General features: G+C 34.2%; 1 protein-coding gene across 3 annotated transcripts in view; it reads right to left on the bottom strand.

Moving 5' to 3' along the window:
- Positions 1–12874, bottom strand: part of FUT9 (fucosyltransferase 9) — a 200849-nt gene that overhangs the window by 81385 nt on the left and 106590 nt on the right. The gene's annotated exons all lie outside the window — the stretch shown is intronic.

Genomic DNA, 12874 nt, shown 5'->3' with positions numbered 1-12874 from the left:
TTTCCTCTTTCTCCGTTGATAGCTCCTCTTGTTACTTCTCTTTCAACTCTTTCCAAAACTTACATCTGATATATTTTTTAATTTTTTAAAAATATTGTTATTTATTTTTGAGAGAGAGACAGAGCATGAGTGTGGGAGGGGCAGATAGAGAGAGGGAGACACAGAATCCAAAACAGGCTCCAGGCTCTGAACTGTCAGCATAGAGCCCGAGGTGGGGCTCAAACTCATGAACCGAGAGATCATGACCTGAGCCGAAGTCGGACACTCAACAGACTGAGCCACCCAGGCTCCCCTGTGTCTCATATATTTTTAAAAACTCGTTAATCTCATATTTTTGGGGGCTTCTCTATTTAGGAGTCATGAAAAAGGAAGTTCTTAAACATATCTCTCTGAAATCATTATAAAAATCACTCTTAGTTTTTATTAGATTTTACAGTAAAAATTAAGTAAAGTAAAATTATAGCTATCCAACATAGAACCATAGGACAAGCAAAAAATTTAGTTTTTATTTGAGACACTGCTGATTTTGCAAATAATTTTAATAAGGTATAGCTTATACAAGCATACAAAACTATATAAAACAAAACAATTTCTGGTCAGTTTGTAAATTAGTACTTTGTAATCTCTTCTGTAGAGCTATAAAACTAACCGCTAAAAGTTGCTGGAAATGTATTACATGTGAGGTACTAAGCCCAATATGTATTACACAGCTTAATGCTGTTTACTATCTGAGAAGATACAGGGCAGTTTTAGCCTTATTTCATAGATGAGTTTATGTAGCCTACTGTGATAAAATAACTTTGTCCAGGGTTCCTCAACCAGCAAATTGTAGTGCTGAGGTCTGAACCTTACTGGTCTGCTCTACCTATTTATTAACTGAGTTTTAAGAGATGTTTGTAATTATTTTTAAAAAATTAATTGATTACTCAAGTGTTTGCAATGATTTCATTACCGTTTTCCTTTTCAAAGTTTTACTTTATCCTTACATTCTTCTTCTAGTTGGTTTCATAGTTATTTAAGTAGAGCACCAGGGAAATGAAGATAGTGTTTTAAGCAAAGAATTAGGGTCTGAATGTGGGAAACGTTTCTTAAGAGTTCTACCTCTCCAGTTCTATTGTTTTGGGCAATGGCATTTAAAGTTTCTGACTGTGACCCACAACACACAATGCATATGCACACAAATCGTCCATACTGTCCACCTATAGGCAGGAATATTAAAGAAAGAAAAGTTGTCTGAACCAGACAAAATAATATGCTTTTTGCTTATTTTTCTTGCATTTTTAGAATAAAAGTCTATAAATAGGACTTTGCTCAGGATGACTGTTTCACAAAATTTTTGAGCGAGCTTATAGGAACTTATACATGCTTCTTACACTTTAGCAATTCTATTAAAGTATCTCAAAACATACTATAAAGTATTTTCCCATATCAAAAATAAATATGTCCAAAAAAAGAATGTGTCTAAATCACCAAAAGCAGAACATGACAAAAAAAAGTTGAATTAACATAACTAGCTAACAAAAAGTGTCTGGCAGAATGCGGGCAAGCCTCCAACTGTCACCCCTTCCTCTTTAGTACCATTCCAGGAATAATTTTTGACATTTTGGTGAGGATATTAAAAATATTCTCCTCCGTTATCTATTTTCTATAATCTAATCTATCATCTGAACCATGGTTCTGCTGTGGAATGCACACCTACACACGATAACTAGACTGTAACACGCAGCTGAAACTGAAGAAGGTCACATTCTATATCAGGCAAAAGAACCGACATTTCACTTATTTTCAGGATCATCTTATAAATGCTTGTTGGGAAAGAAACAGCAGGTCTGTTAAATTATCGCAAACTTTATTTTTTACTCAATTTCCCTGAATGATCTTGAGTATTAAAAAAAGAACATATTGGGGCCCCTGGGTGGCTCAGTCGATTAAGTGGCCAACTTCGGCTCAGGTCATAATCTCACAGTTCATGAGTTTGAGCTCCACATCAGGCTCTCTGGGCTGACAGCTCAGAGCCTGGAGCCTGCTTCAGATTCTGTGTCTCCCTCTCTCTCTCTGCCCCTCCCCCATTCACATGCTGTCTCTCTCTCAAAAAGTGAGTAAACATTAAAAAAGGAACATGTTTAGCAAACAGGGAGAGTTCCTACCTTAAATAAATTATTAGTACTTATACGAAAATATATAGCAAATAACATAAAAACAAAAAAAACTTTCATATTTGTTTCAACATCAAATGATGTAACCACATCATTGTGGTTGTGGAAAACCACAATATATCATGGAGAATTAGGGGATTTTGTAGGGGATCAGGAGGGAAATACAGTTAATTGATATATGGCATCATATGCTTCTGCTCCATTTCATGTTGGGACTTAGGCAAATCTCTAACCCTTCTGCAGCTCATTCAGATGAGAAATGGAGACTATAACACTGTCTTCATAGGACTGTGATGATAGTTAAAAATAATTCTTGCAATTTACTGACATGTTTCAGGCAATTAGTGAATTTTAGATCCCCGATTCCCCTTCATATATTAGGGAAACGGTTTCCTTGTCTGGGAACAGGTGAGAAACTTCCCATGTGATAGAGTGGAAGAGAAAGAGAAACTTTGGAGAAACACTGGAGAAACTTTTGGTTTCTGTAGTATCTGCAAAGTCATGGGAAGCCTTTTCTCAATCTTGATTTCTTTGGGGGATTTGCAAGAGTGGCTCCCAGAGGAATCAGGGAATGAATGTATGAAAACTGAGATTCCCTGGGCATCTTGAGGTTACTAAAGAACCACATTCTTCCCCAAAAGGCCAACAAGCAGTAGAATGAGAAATAAGCTGTCTTGATAGAGCTTTCTCCTCCGGGAATTTGAAGCAAATGCCAGGTTGCTCCTTTCTATTAAAGAATTAGGATTAAGCTCATCAGTGATATGAAACAAAAGGGTGTGTGTGTGTGTTTGGACGAGTATGACATCACCACACTTGTACTCTGTACAACATTATTGGTTATTGCTAGCAACCACTTAAAATGTAAGTATAGGAAAGAAGGAAAGAAAAAAAAAAAGACATTGAAATGAGCAAAATCAAGCCATCCTTCCAAGTGTTGTTTGTAAAATGCTGGGTAGCTGAACTTTTGGAAATAGTCATGATATGTTCTATTTTTGTTTTGTTTTGTTTTGTTCACTTTTCTTCACACAGGTGGTTGGTATGTCATTGCAGCAATATAAAATTTAAGTTAGAAAAGGAGCAAAGTTTAGTAGTGTATAGTGATATTTTTAGAATAAAAGGGAAAATTGGAATTCACACAAAAAATTAACAGTAGCAGCTCATATTTATCAAGGGCTCAATCTAGAACTGAGCCTTGCACTAATGTGCATCATCACATCATCTCATTTAATTTTCAAATCAGCACAATGAAGTTGGTGCTATTATTCACTCAGTTTTACAAGCAGAAATAATCACTATGCTATATCAATTCCCTGAAAAGAGTTGGGGAAAAAAAGGTTAAACTTCAAAGAACCTCTAAAATAGTCCAGAAATGGGTGCAGAGTAGCAAAGCAACAAGGTTACATTGTCACCACGGGAAGAAAGACCAAGTTCCAAGAGTTTCCTCTGACTCTACATGAGAGAGTTTTAGAAGGAGTCAGAAGGATAATGAAAAACTGTTCTATCCTAACGCTAAGCATGAAAACTTGCATAAAGAGTTCAGTTAAAATCGTGTAGAAGAAAAAAATATATATTTTAATGCATTATGCTTATGAAAAAAAGAATTATTTCTGTATGCTTTGAGAAAGAATATGTAAAACCAGGTTTTATATTAGCAACAATTGAAGTGTCTGAAAGTTTCACTTAGACCCATTCAGAACTAGGAAATCTCCATTTCTACCCTTTTGAGAGGCATTTTCACAAAATGATAGAGGTCTATTAAGTTTTTTCAAGCAACCTGTGGAGACTCAGAAATTACTAAGCCATTCAAGGTGGATGATAGGGAGGACATATAATTAGTAGTGTATGCTTCACATTTCTACAAAGACCTTTGCATTCACACCAGGTGTTACTTTCCTTCCCTCTTCTTTAATACAAGTGCTGTAACTACATGGAGACAGATTAAGTCTCTTGCAATGTTTTCATAAAATTATCCAACACGAATTTTTCTCCTAGCAGAGAAGATCAAATTTTAATGCTTTCCCTTCTTTGTCAGATAAAAAAAAATATTTTTCAAATACAAAGGTCAGAAATTGGCCTTCCAACAAACATGCAAATTGAGATTCTCCACCTCTCCCAGCCTACAGTCTGGTGTTTTGGAGGAGGTCCTGATTTTTTTTCCCAAATGATTCTAATTTACTGAAAATACGTGATTCCAGGTAAAGCTAAGCCCTACCAGTATGATAAAGAAAAATACATAACAAAGGCTTAATTATGAAAAAAGAGAAATATTTTAAAATATCAACTCTTGAGAATACTATTGTTAATGAACTGATACTGCTCAAATAAATTATTTCTGAAAACATTTTATTATGTAATATCCTTATGTGCCTAATTTATAAAAAAGTATGTTAAGTATTATAATAATATATTTTTGTCATTAAAATTTAAACAATTCAGGAATATACAGAGTAAACATTAATACCCAGTCTAAATTTTCCACTCTTTTTTTTTTTTTAAATGTTTAATTAGTTTTGAGAGGAGAGACAGAGCTTGAATGGGGGAGGGTCAGAGAGAGAGGGAGACACAGAGTCTGAAGCAGGCTCCAGGCTCTGAGCTGTCAGCACGAGCCCAACGCGGGGCTCCAACTCACAGACTGTGAGATCATGACCTGAGCCGAACTCGGATGCTTAACCGACTGAGCCACCCAGGCGTCCCTAATTTTTCCGCTCTTTCAACCCTCTCTCCTCTCCCAGAGATAATCACTTTCATCTCGGTTTCGCATATATCCTTCTAGAATTTTTTCATTAAGTGTATATATATATATATTTGCATTCATACATACATATACTTTTTCTAGGTAATTGAAGTCATTACACTTATTTTTTTCTAAGCTTTGCCTTTTATCCTGAGTAGTTTTGATACTTTATTCTCTTTATACATTTACTAAATTATTTTCAATGGTTGCTTAGTATTGATTGGCATATATCATTATATATTTTAGCCTTCTTCCATTGATTGACAGTGGATATGTGAACCATTTAAAATTATACCAATGAAAATGTATCTCATTAAAGGATAAAAATTGCCTGCTTGTTTATTATTTAGTAATTTGGACTTCATTTATTTGTGAATCATTTTATTTCTTCTTTTATTATTCATACTTTATTTGTCCCCTTTTATTGTGTTGTTTCTTCTTGTAATTTAATTAAAATCAATTAATTTGTAGACACTTTACATTTTACAAAATTAGGTTTTTGTCTAATATAATTTTTGCAAATATAATCTCCCAAGTTTTTAAACTAAAAAAGCATTTACTTTGTTTATAATGTCTGTTTTTATCCTAAAGCTTTTTATAATTATGTAGTTGAGCTTACTACTTTTTAAGTATATTGATTTTAAATTTGTCTTAAGAAATCTTTTACAATTACTTAAAGAAAAAACAGTTCCTAGCAAGGGAAATTATTACCCCTCAGGCTAAATACAAATATGAAACTATTCATAAAAATAGTTTTATGAATTATTATTTAGGTTAATAAGCATTGACCCTTAGATCTAAATTCTCTGTTCAATTATTTAATATTATTACAGATGATTGTTCTTTTGTATTTTAACCACCAATTTATATTTCTCATTCACTGCCTGGCCATGTTCCAACAAGAAGTTAAAGAATGCAGAGAAGGCATTGCTTCTGCCACCATGCAATTCATTTAGATCAAATAAACATGTTTATAATAGTAAATAACATAAATTCAAGTGCAGATTGGAATTCTGAATATATGTATACAGAGACCACACTCAATCTCCTAGTTGGAAACAGAGGCTCTTAGCTTTGAAATGCACAGAAGCCTAACTCACCGCATGTAATTGATAATTTTCAAGATGTCCCGAATCTACAGAATCGCATAAGGGTGGTATACATATAAATATTTTCTGTTTATTTGAGTGAGCACTTTCAAAACCTCAGACTAGTAGACAAGCAAAAAATAATATTCAAAGTTTGCAGAGCAGTTTTAATCTGTACCTGGAGAAGAGACATGAGAGAGTCTTAAGCAGTATTCGGAGTAGAAGGGGACAGTCTACCCAGACAACAGCATGGAGTAGGAAGGAAAATGAGCTCAGGTCAGCCTTTGCTCTGAAAATCTTACATACCTAAGAGGTAGCACATCTCTGTATGTTTTTTCTTCCTTCCTTCCCTCCTTCTCTCCTTCCTTTGTTCCTTCGTTCGTTCCTTCCTTCTCTCCTTTCCTTCTTTCCCTCCTTCATCTCCTTTCTTTCTTTCTGTTTTTCTCTTTGTTTTTCTCTTTCTTTTCTTTCTTCTTTCTTTCTTTCTTTCTTTCTTTCTTTCTTTCTTTCTTTCTTTTTCTTCCTCCCTTCCCTTCCCTGCCCTGCCCTTCCCTTCCTTTCCCTTCCCTTCCCATTCCTTCCTTTCCCTTCAGTATCCTATAACACTTAGTAGAGAACTCAGCAGTGAGATTACAAAGAGAAGTATAAATTAATGACATGAGAAACAAAGCAGCTGTAACCTCAAATAAACCTCAAATAGTAGAATCTAACTCTAAAATGCCTTTAGAAGAATTAATGGGAGCCTTTAAAGGGTTCTTGGCAGTGATGGAACACAATTCAAGTAATGACCAAGGAACATTTTAGTAAAGGAAACTGATTGAATGCAACTGTGACCCTCTGCATTTGCACAGGGCTCTGAGGATGGGGTTGAATGTTCAGAGAACATCAGTTCCAGCTCTGCTACCTCTGAAATATGTACCTTTGGCCCAATGACTTCATCATTCTCAGCTGCACCTCCCTCACATAAATATTAGAAAACATGTTAGCTCTTTGGTAGATTATTATAAAAAATTGAGCTCACACTATATTAAGGGTCAACACAACGTCTTGTGTTGCCAAAATAAAAAAATTCTAACAGTTATTGTTCTTATAATACTTATAAGTACTTTTGTAAACCATTATCACACTTCAATTTGTCATCCTTTCAATGAAGTTAAGATAGAGAAAGAATCACACTATTCCTAAATGAATAAAACTATATAAATTACCTAATATCTTTATAACAAAGATGCTGGGATTTTGACACTGGGTCTCATGGGTCTTTTGGTTACACAATTTTGAGGAAAAGTCAACGCAGTAAATGGTAAGAAATAAACACAAATAAGAGGATACCTTATTTAAGTATTCCTCCTGGGGAGAGATAGTGTGCTAGGTGCTTCCTATACATAATTTTGTTACAGCATCATACCCATCCTGTGTACTAGATGCATATTTTACAGATAAAGAAAGTAGACATATAGAACTTCACTACTCACATAAGGTCACAGCAGCCAAGAAATGGGAATTTCTTGCTGCTCTATCTGATCCGAGAATATAAGCTCTTTTCGTGAGGTCAAACTGGAGTGAGTCATCTACTGATGGTGTAGGAATGGGTTGTAGAACAGTGACAAAATGGAAGATACAGGCATCATCTGCAATGAGTTAACCTGTGTCTGTACTAAGATACTTCTCAAAAGAGAGAGAAAGGGGTGGGGGGGGGGGGAGAAAAGAGACAGAGAGAGAGAGAGAAAGATAGAGAGAGGGAGAGAGAGAGAGAGAAAATAATAGGTCTTAGATCTTTTTGGAAGGTTTGCCTGAAAGAAAAGAGGAGGAGATCTAGTTTTGCATGAGAGAACAGAAAGAGTGGCAGCAGAAACAAGAGAAGCCAATATTTCAGAGTTTGAACATCATTAAAAATAAAAAAAAAAAGTGTTCATAACTGTTAACAATGGAGGAGAAAGAAATTTAGGAGGATGAGAGCCAAAAAAGGATTTTAGAATTGGCAAGGACATCTCTCTGGGAGGAAATGGAAGCCATTCCACAATGAAATACTAGCAAGAGCACAATTTATATTAAAGAGCAGACAAAAATGATGCAGAAACCAAAAAACAAAAAAACAAAAACAAAACAAGGATCAGATACTGTAGGTAAGTATAAATTTAGAGAAAAGCATCTCTTTGATCTAAAAAGTTTTAAAAGATAACATTTATAACCCCACCAAAATGTAAAATTTTATGATTTCTTGATAGTGAAATAGGAAGTCATTTTCCTTTGACAACGTTATTAACTTACATAATTTCCATCTGGTTTCAGACATCTTTTCAATGGATGCTAACTTTCCACGTTTATTTCACTGTTTGATCCTTGTATCGTACTTGCCAATCCAAAGACTGCATTAAGAGCAAACTTGTAGTTATTTCCTGGTCTTCCTTACAGACAGCATTTCTTGGCATCCTTCATCATTTTCCCTCTGAAAGTTTTTTTCTCATATGGTTGTTTCAAATATAGCTTGAGAATAAAATGCTCCTACACTTCTAAAAAATGGCCGATTTTTCTGCAGCAACGGTAGCAACTGACTATCAGGACTGGTTTTATCACTACTGACAGTTCCAAAAAACACCTGTACTGATTGTACACAAAATTGATCAATTAATGGCTATATAACTTGGTCAACACACACTTACAGATCAACCAATTAGTAATAGTCCTAAATTTTGAAAGTCAGTGGATCAGAAAAAGACTCACTCTGAAGAACACACTTATGAAAGTCAGTTTAATCAATGACATTCTTACCTAAGAAACTGTGTTCCTACAAATAACATCAATACACTAATTCCTCTGGAAGTATGCCAATCACCGAATTCTACTTTGTCCCCACCTTGAATAATATCATCAGCCTCCTCTGCTCTGAGAGCCTTTGCCTGATGAGTACAGTTCTTCTTTCCTTAAGTCAGCAATAGATTCAGCATTATGTTTTTTTATTTGAGATATTAAGGGCTGGTTTTCATTCTCTTGGCAGCTGAATACTCTGGAAGTTAAAAATTTGTGCAAAACCTTTGGGAAGAATATAGGTAATATGTCCTTAGCCTCAATAATTTAATTTCTAGAAATTTGCCCAGACACTGCATAATCTTTGTTATGCATTTTTGCACTTAATGCTTTCAACAATCCTACAATGAAAATCCTATTTTATTTCCTTTTGCCTTTGATGAAAACAAGGTTTAGAAAGTTTAAAAACTTTTTCCACAGTCACATACCTAATTATACTCTCAATATCTAGAGACTGACCCTTAAGCCAGAATTCTACTGCCTCTGCAAGGGAAAATGATCCAAAATAAGGACAAAAGTATTTGTTAAATATTTATACTGGAGCTTTGTTTGTATATATGAATGCCCAAATATCAAAGACAAGAAAAGGGTTAAGTAAATAGTCATTATAAGGATACCTATAAAATAATGAATATGTATGTTAAAGTGTTTAGAATTTGGGATTGAGCCCAAAATCAAAATAGAAAATTCTAATTATATGATATAAAATTATGTGTACATGTGAATTGGGAATAAAAGGAAACATGAACAAATAACTATGGGGTGGTGATTGAATTCTGGGTAAAACACATTTTTACTGAGTTTTTTAAATGTTGCTTTAATATTTATGTAATAACAAAAGTAACCTAGGTATAACGTGTGGTCTTTATATTGAAAGTTCCTAGCCAACCTATCCCATATTCTATGGGAATTCCAATGTCCCAAAAGATTTCTGAGAATTCCAAGGGTCTTATGAACTCCTGATTATTTACTGCTCTCAGTTCCAACCCTGGAAATTAAAATGTTCTACCCATGTCTAATCTGCCATAAATGTTCCCTTCCCTCTACTTTAACCTGGATGTGAACTCAGTCTCTTAATTTTCCCCTGACACTTCACAGAGGCATAGTTAGCAGATATTTCTGAAGTTTTAGATGGAGAACTGTTATACTATAACAGAGTATACAAGTTAATATTGAACACAGATCATCACTTTCCTAAAATTCTTCGGGCCATCCAACACATCACTCATCCTCTCCTCCCTGAAGATTTACTGATAAATTTCCCTCACTTTGTCATGGAAGACAGCTCTACATCTCCAACTTCTGCACTGCACATAATGGAGATCTGATATCATGCATCCATAAAACCAAGGGCGCATATGCCAGATTTCACCCGTTAGCAACACAGAGATTTATTTTGAGATAGATGATATTCCAACATAAGAATGGAGAGATCACTATATTCAATTTGGGGGGAATGTAAATGACATTAATTTAAAGTCAAAAAGTTTAACTTAACATCCTACTGTGTTTCAAGTTCAAATATAATATGAATTTAAAAGAAGTGCTGAGACATACAAAATGAAAATAAAGATTAATTTTTTTAATAAGGAGATAAACGGAACAGGAAAGAAAACCAAAATAGAGGTAGTTGAAAACAATTAAAATTGACTTACAAATCTATAGAATGATCATTTATTTTATAAGGTAGCTAGAAATCTCAGGGCTAATGTGCATGGTTTTAAGTAAAAGTTTAGGGTGTGTTTATCTTTTTCTACTTATTCTAAGTACTTACTGACATAAATATTCACACCACAGTATTTTTTTCCTAGAGGAGCTGGTTTACTGTGAAGTGTTTTCTGTTTATAGTGTAGCTACAGGGAAATCATAGTCACTAAAAATAAAAATTTAAGACCAATTTGACAATAATAAATTCAGACTTTCCAGACATTGTTGTCTACTAATTCTTTCCCCAGAGCATATAGTTTGAAGTATAGTCTTAGAAATGCTTATATCTGCATATTCAAAATAAAGATAAGTCATTAAAGGGAAAAGAAAAGAAAAAATGCATAAAACAGCCATTATTATAGGTACAGTCTTCCACTGGCATTGATTTGACCCTGCTAATCAAAGTAAAAGTAAATTGACTTTTTTGGGGGTAACCGAATAAAACAATAAGTTCTCCTGGACACAGAAGGTATAAGTATTGTACCCTCAATTTTCCCCAAATTACTATGATGATGATGATGATGATGATGATGATGCAAGAACCTGTGGAATTCTTTATCACCTACTATGTTTCTCGATTCCTTTAAACACGTTTTCCACATTTGGATAAAACATTATCCATGGTATGGGAGATATCAGGGAGCCATAACAGAAAAACAGGTTGTCTGTCTTTCCATCCATCCATCTTCCTCCATCCATGCATGTATCCAACTATCTGTCTACACTCTACCCACAATTCTTTGTAGGAGGTAGAATCTGAGACACATAGAATCATATAGATGTCCGCATTTAGGATGGTCAACACAAACACCAGGCCTGTGGAGCATATCACACTTATGGTTCCACTGATACTATCCCATTACTCCTGAAATTACCTGACATCGTAAGCCTACTTTCCTTAACTGAAAAATGTGCTCAATAGCATTCTATTTAGAAATTCAATACCGCAAATATTTTTAAGCACCCATTATTCACCGAGCAGTACAGTAGGAAGTCTTAGTACAAAAGAGAGAGGTCTTATAAAAAAATAACTTTTCTGAATAACTTCTTGAACAACAACAAAAAAAGCAAAAATGCAATAGGCTTTTACTATGGTGGAAGGGGTTTAGATTAGAAAAAAGAAAGTAATGAGACCTCTAAGCATTGAAATATTTTCAATGTTTATTTATGTATTATATCAGATGCCAAATGGGATTTACACATAGGATGGGTCAGATTGATTTTGCATGTGTCTTCTGTATGTACTATACTATTATTTGAAGGTATAGGATTTTTTTTCTATTGATGTATCTTTTATTGTTTCTCATCTTCTCATATTCAAGAGCTTTTCAAATAGCCTAATAAAGTATTTTCAAATTACCTAATAAAAAAAGTTCCCTTAGAAGCTGGCATTGTGATTGGAAAGCAATAGGGAGAAAGCTTGATTTATTGACAAGTGAGAGTATGCTATAAATTTTTTCCATATTAAAACTGCCTATGGATTATGAGATCACTTTTAGAAAAACTTCAGCCGACAGGCATAGTGATACAAGCACTGAAGGCACGGATCACAATGTCCAAGGGTAGGTCTGCTTTGCTTTATAAAACAAATCTATTTCTCCTGAAATACTATGTATAAATCTAATGACACTGTACCAGGGAAGATTGTTATCTAAGAAAAGACATGATAAATGCTTTCGTGAGGCAAATGATAAGTTTACAATAAAAAAAAAATCACTTCTCAGTTTATGTGTTTTGTGACTTTTCTTTGTCTTCATTCATTAGATTTCCTTAAAGTGAAAGCATACTGGTGCATAATGCACACAAGGTGGCCACATTGGTTTCCAATCCAGTAATCTAGGTAGGATTTTGAAGTTAACAGAAAATAGATATTTCAAGTGAAATTTTTTTTTTTGCTTTACATGTAAATAATACTTTTTTTAGTGGTGTACAATTTGTTAACATTGATTTTAAATTAAGGGAAAGACCTTGGTTATCTCTGGAAGTTAAGAAAAACAAGAATGTAACAAGAACAGTTCCATACAGTGTGGACTTCATGATGTGGTATAAAGGTCAAGAATTAAGAGTTAATCAAGGTGTGTTCTACATAGATGCTCAGCCCTTTACTAGCTGCCTGCTTCTAGGCAAGTCACTTAACCTGGAAGAGTCTTCTTTTCTTGTTTGTAACTAAAGAATGTTATTTGAATTTCCTACTTTGTATGCTCCCTGTAAGGCTGAAATGTCTATGTGAACAAAGAAACCTTTAAACTCTTAAAGAAGTCTGAGGGGATTTTGGCCTTGTAATGTAATATCATTATGTTAGATAAAGTACACATAACCTTCGCTATGCCAATTTCAAAAAGGCATTACAGTTATTTTGACCATTTATTGATTTTTTTTTG

Source organism: Panthera onca, chromosome B2 (assembly GCF_046562875.1).
Source record: "Panthera onca isolate mPanOnc1 chromosome B2, mPanOnc1 haplotype 2, whole genome shotgun sequence".
In the NCBI taxonomy this organism is placed as follows: Eukaryota; Metazoa; Chordata; class Mammalia; order Carnivora; family Felidae; genus Panthera; species Panthera onca.
This window is presented reverse-complemented; position numbering and strand designations above follow the sequence as displayed.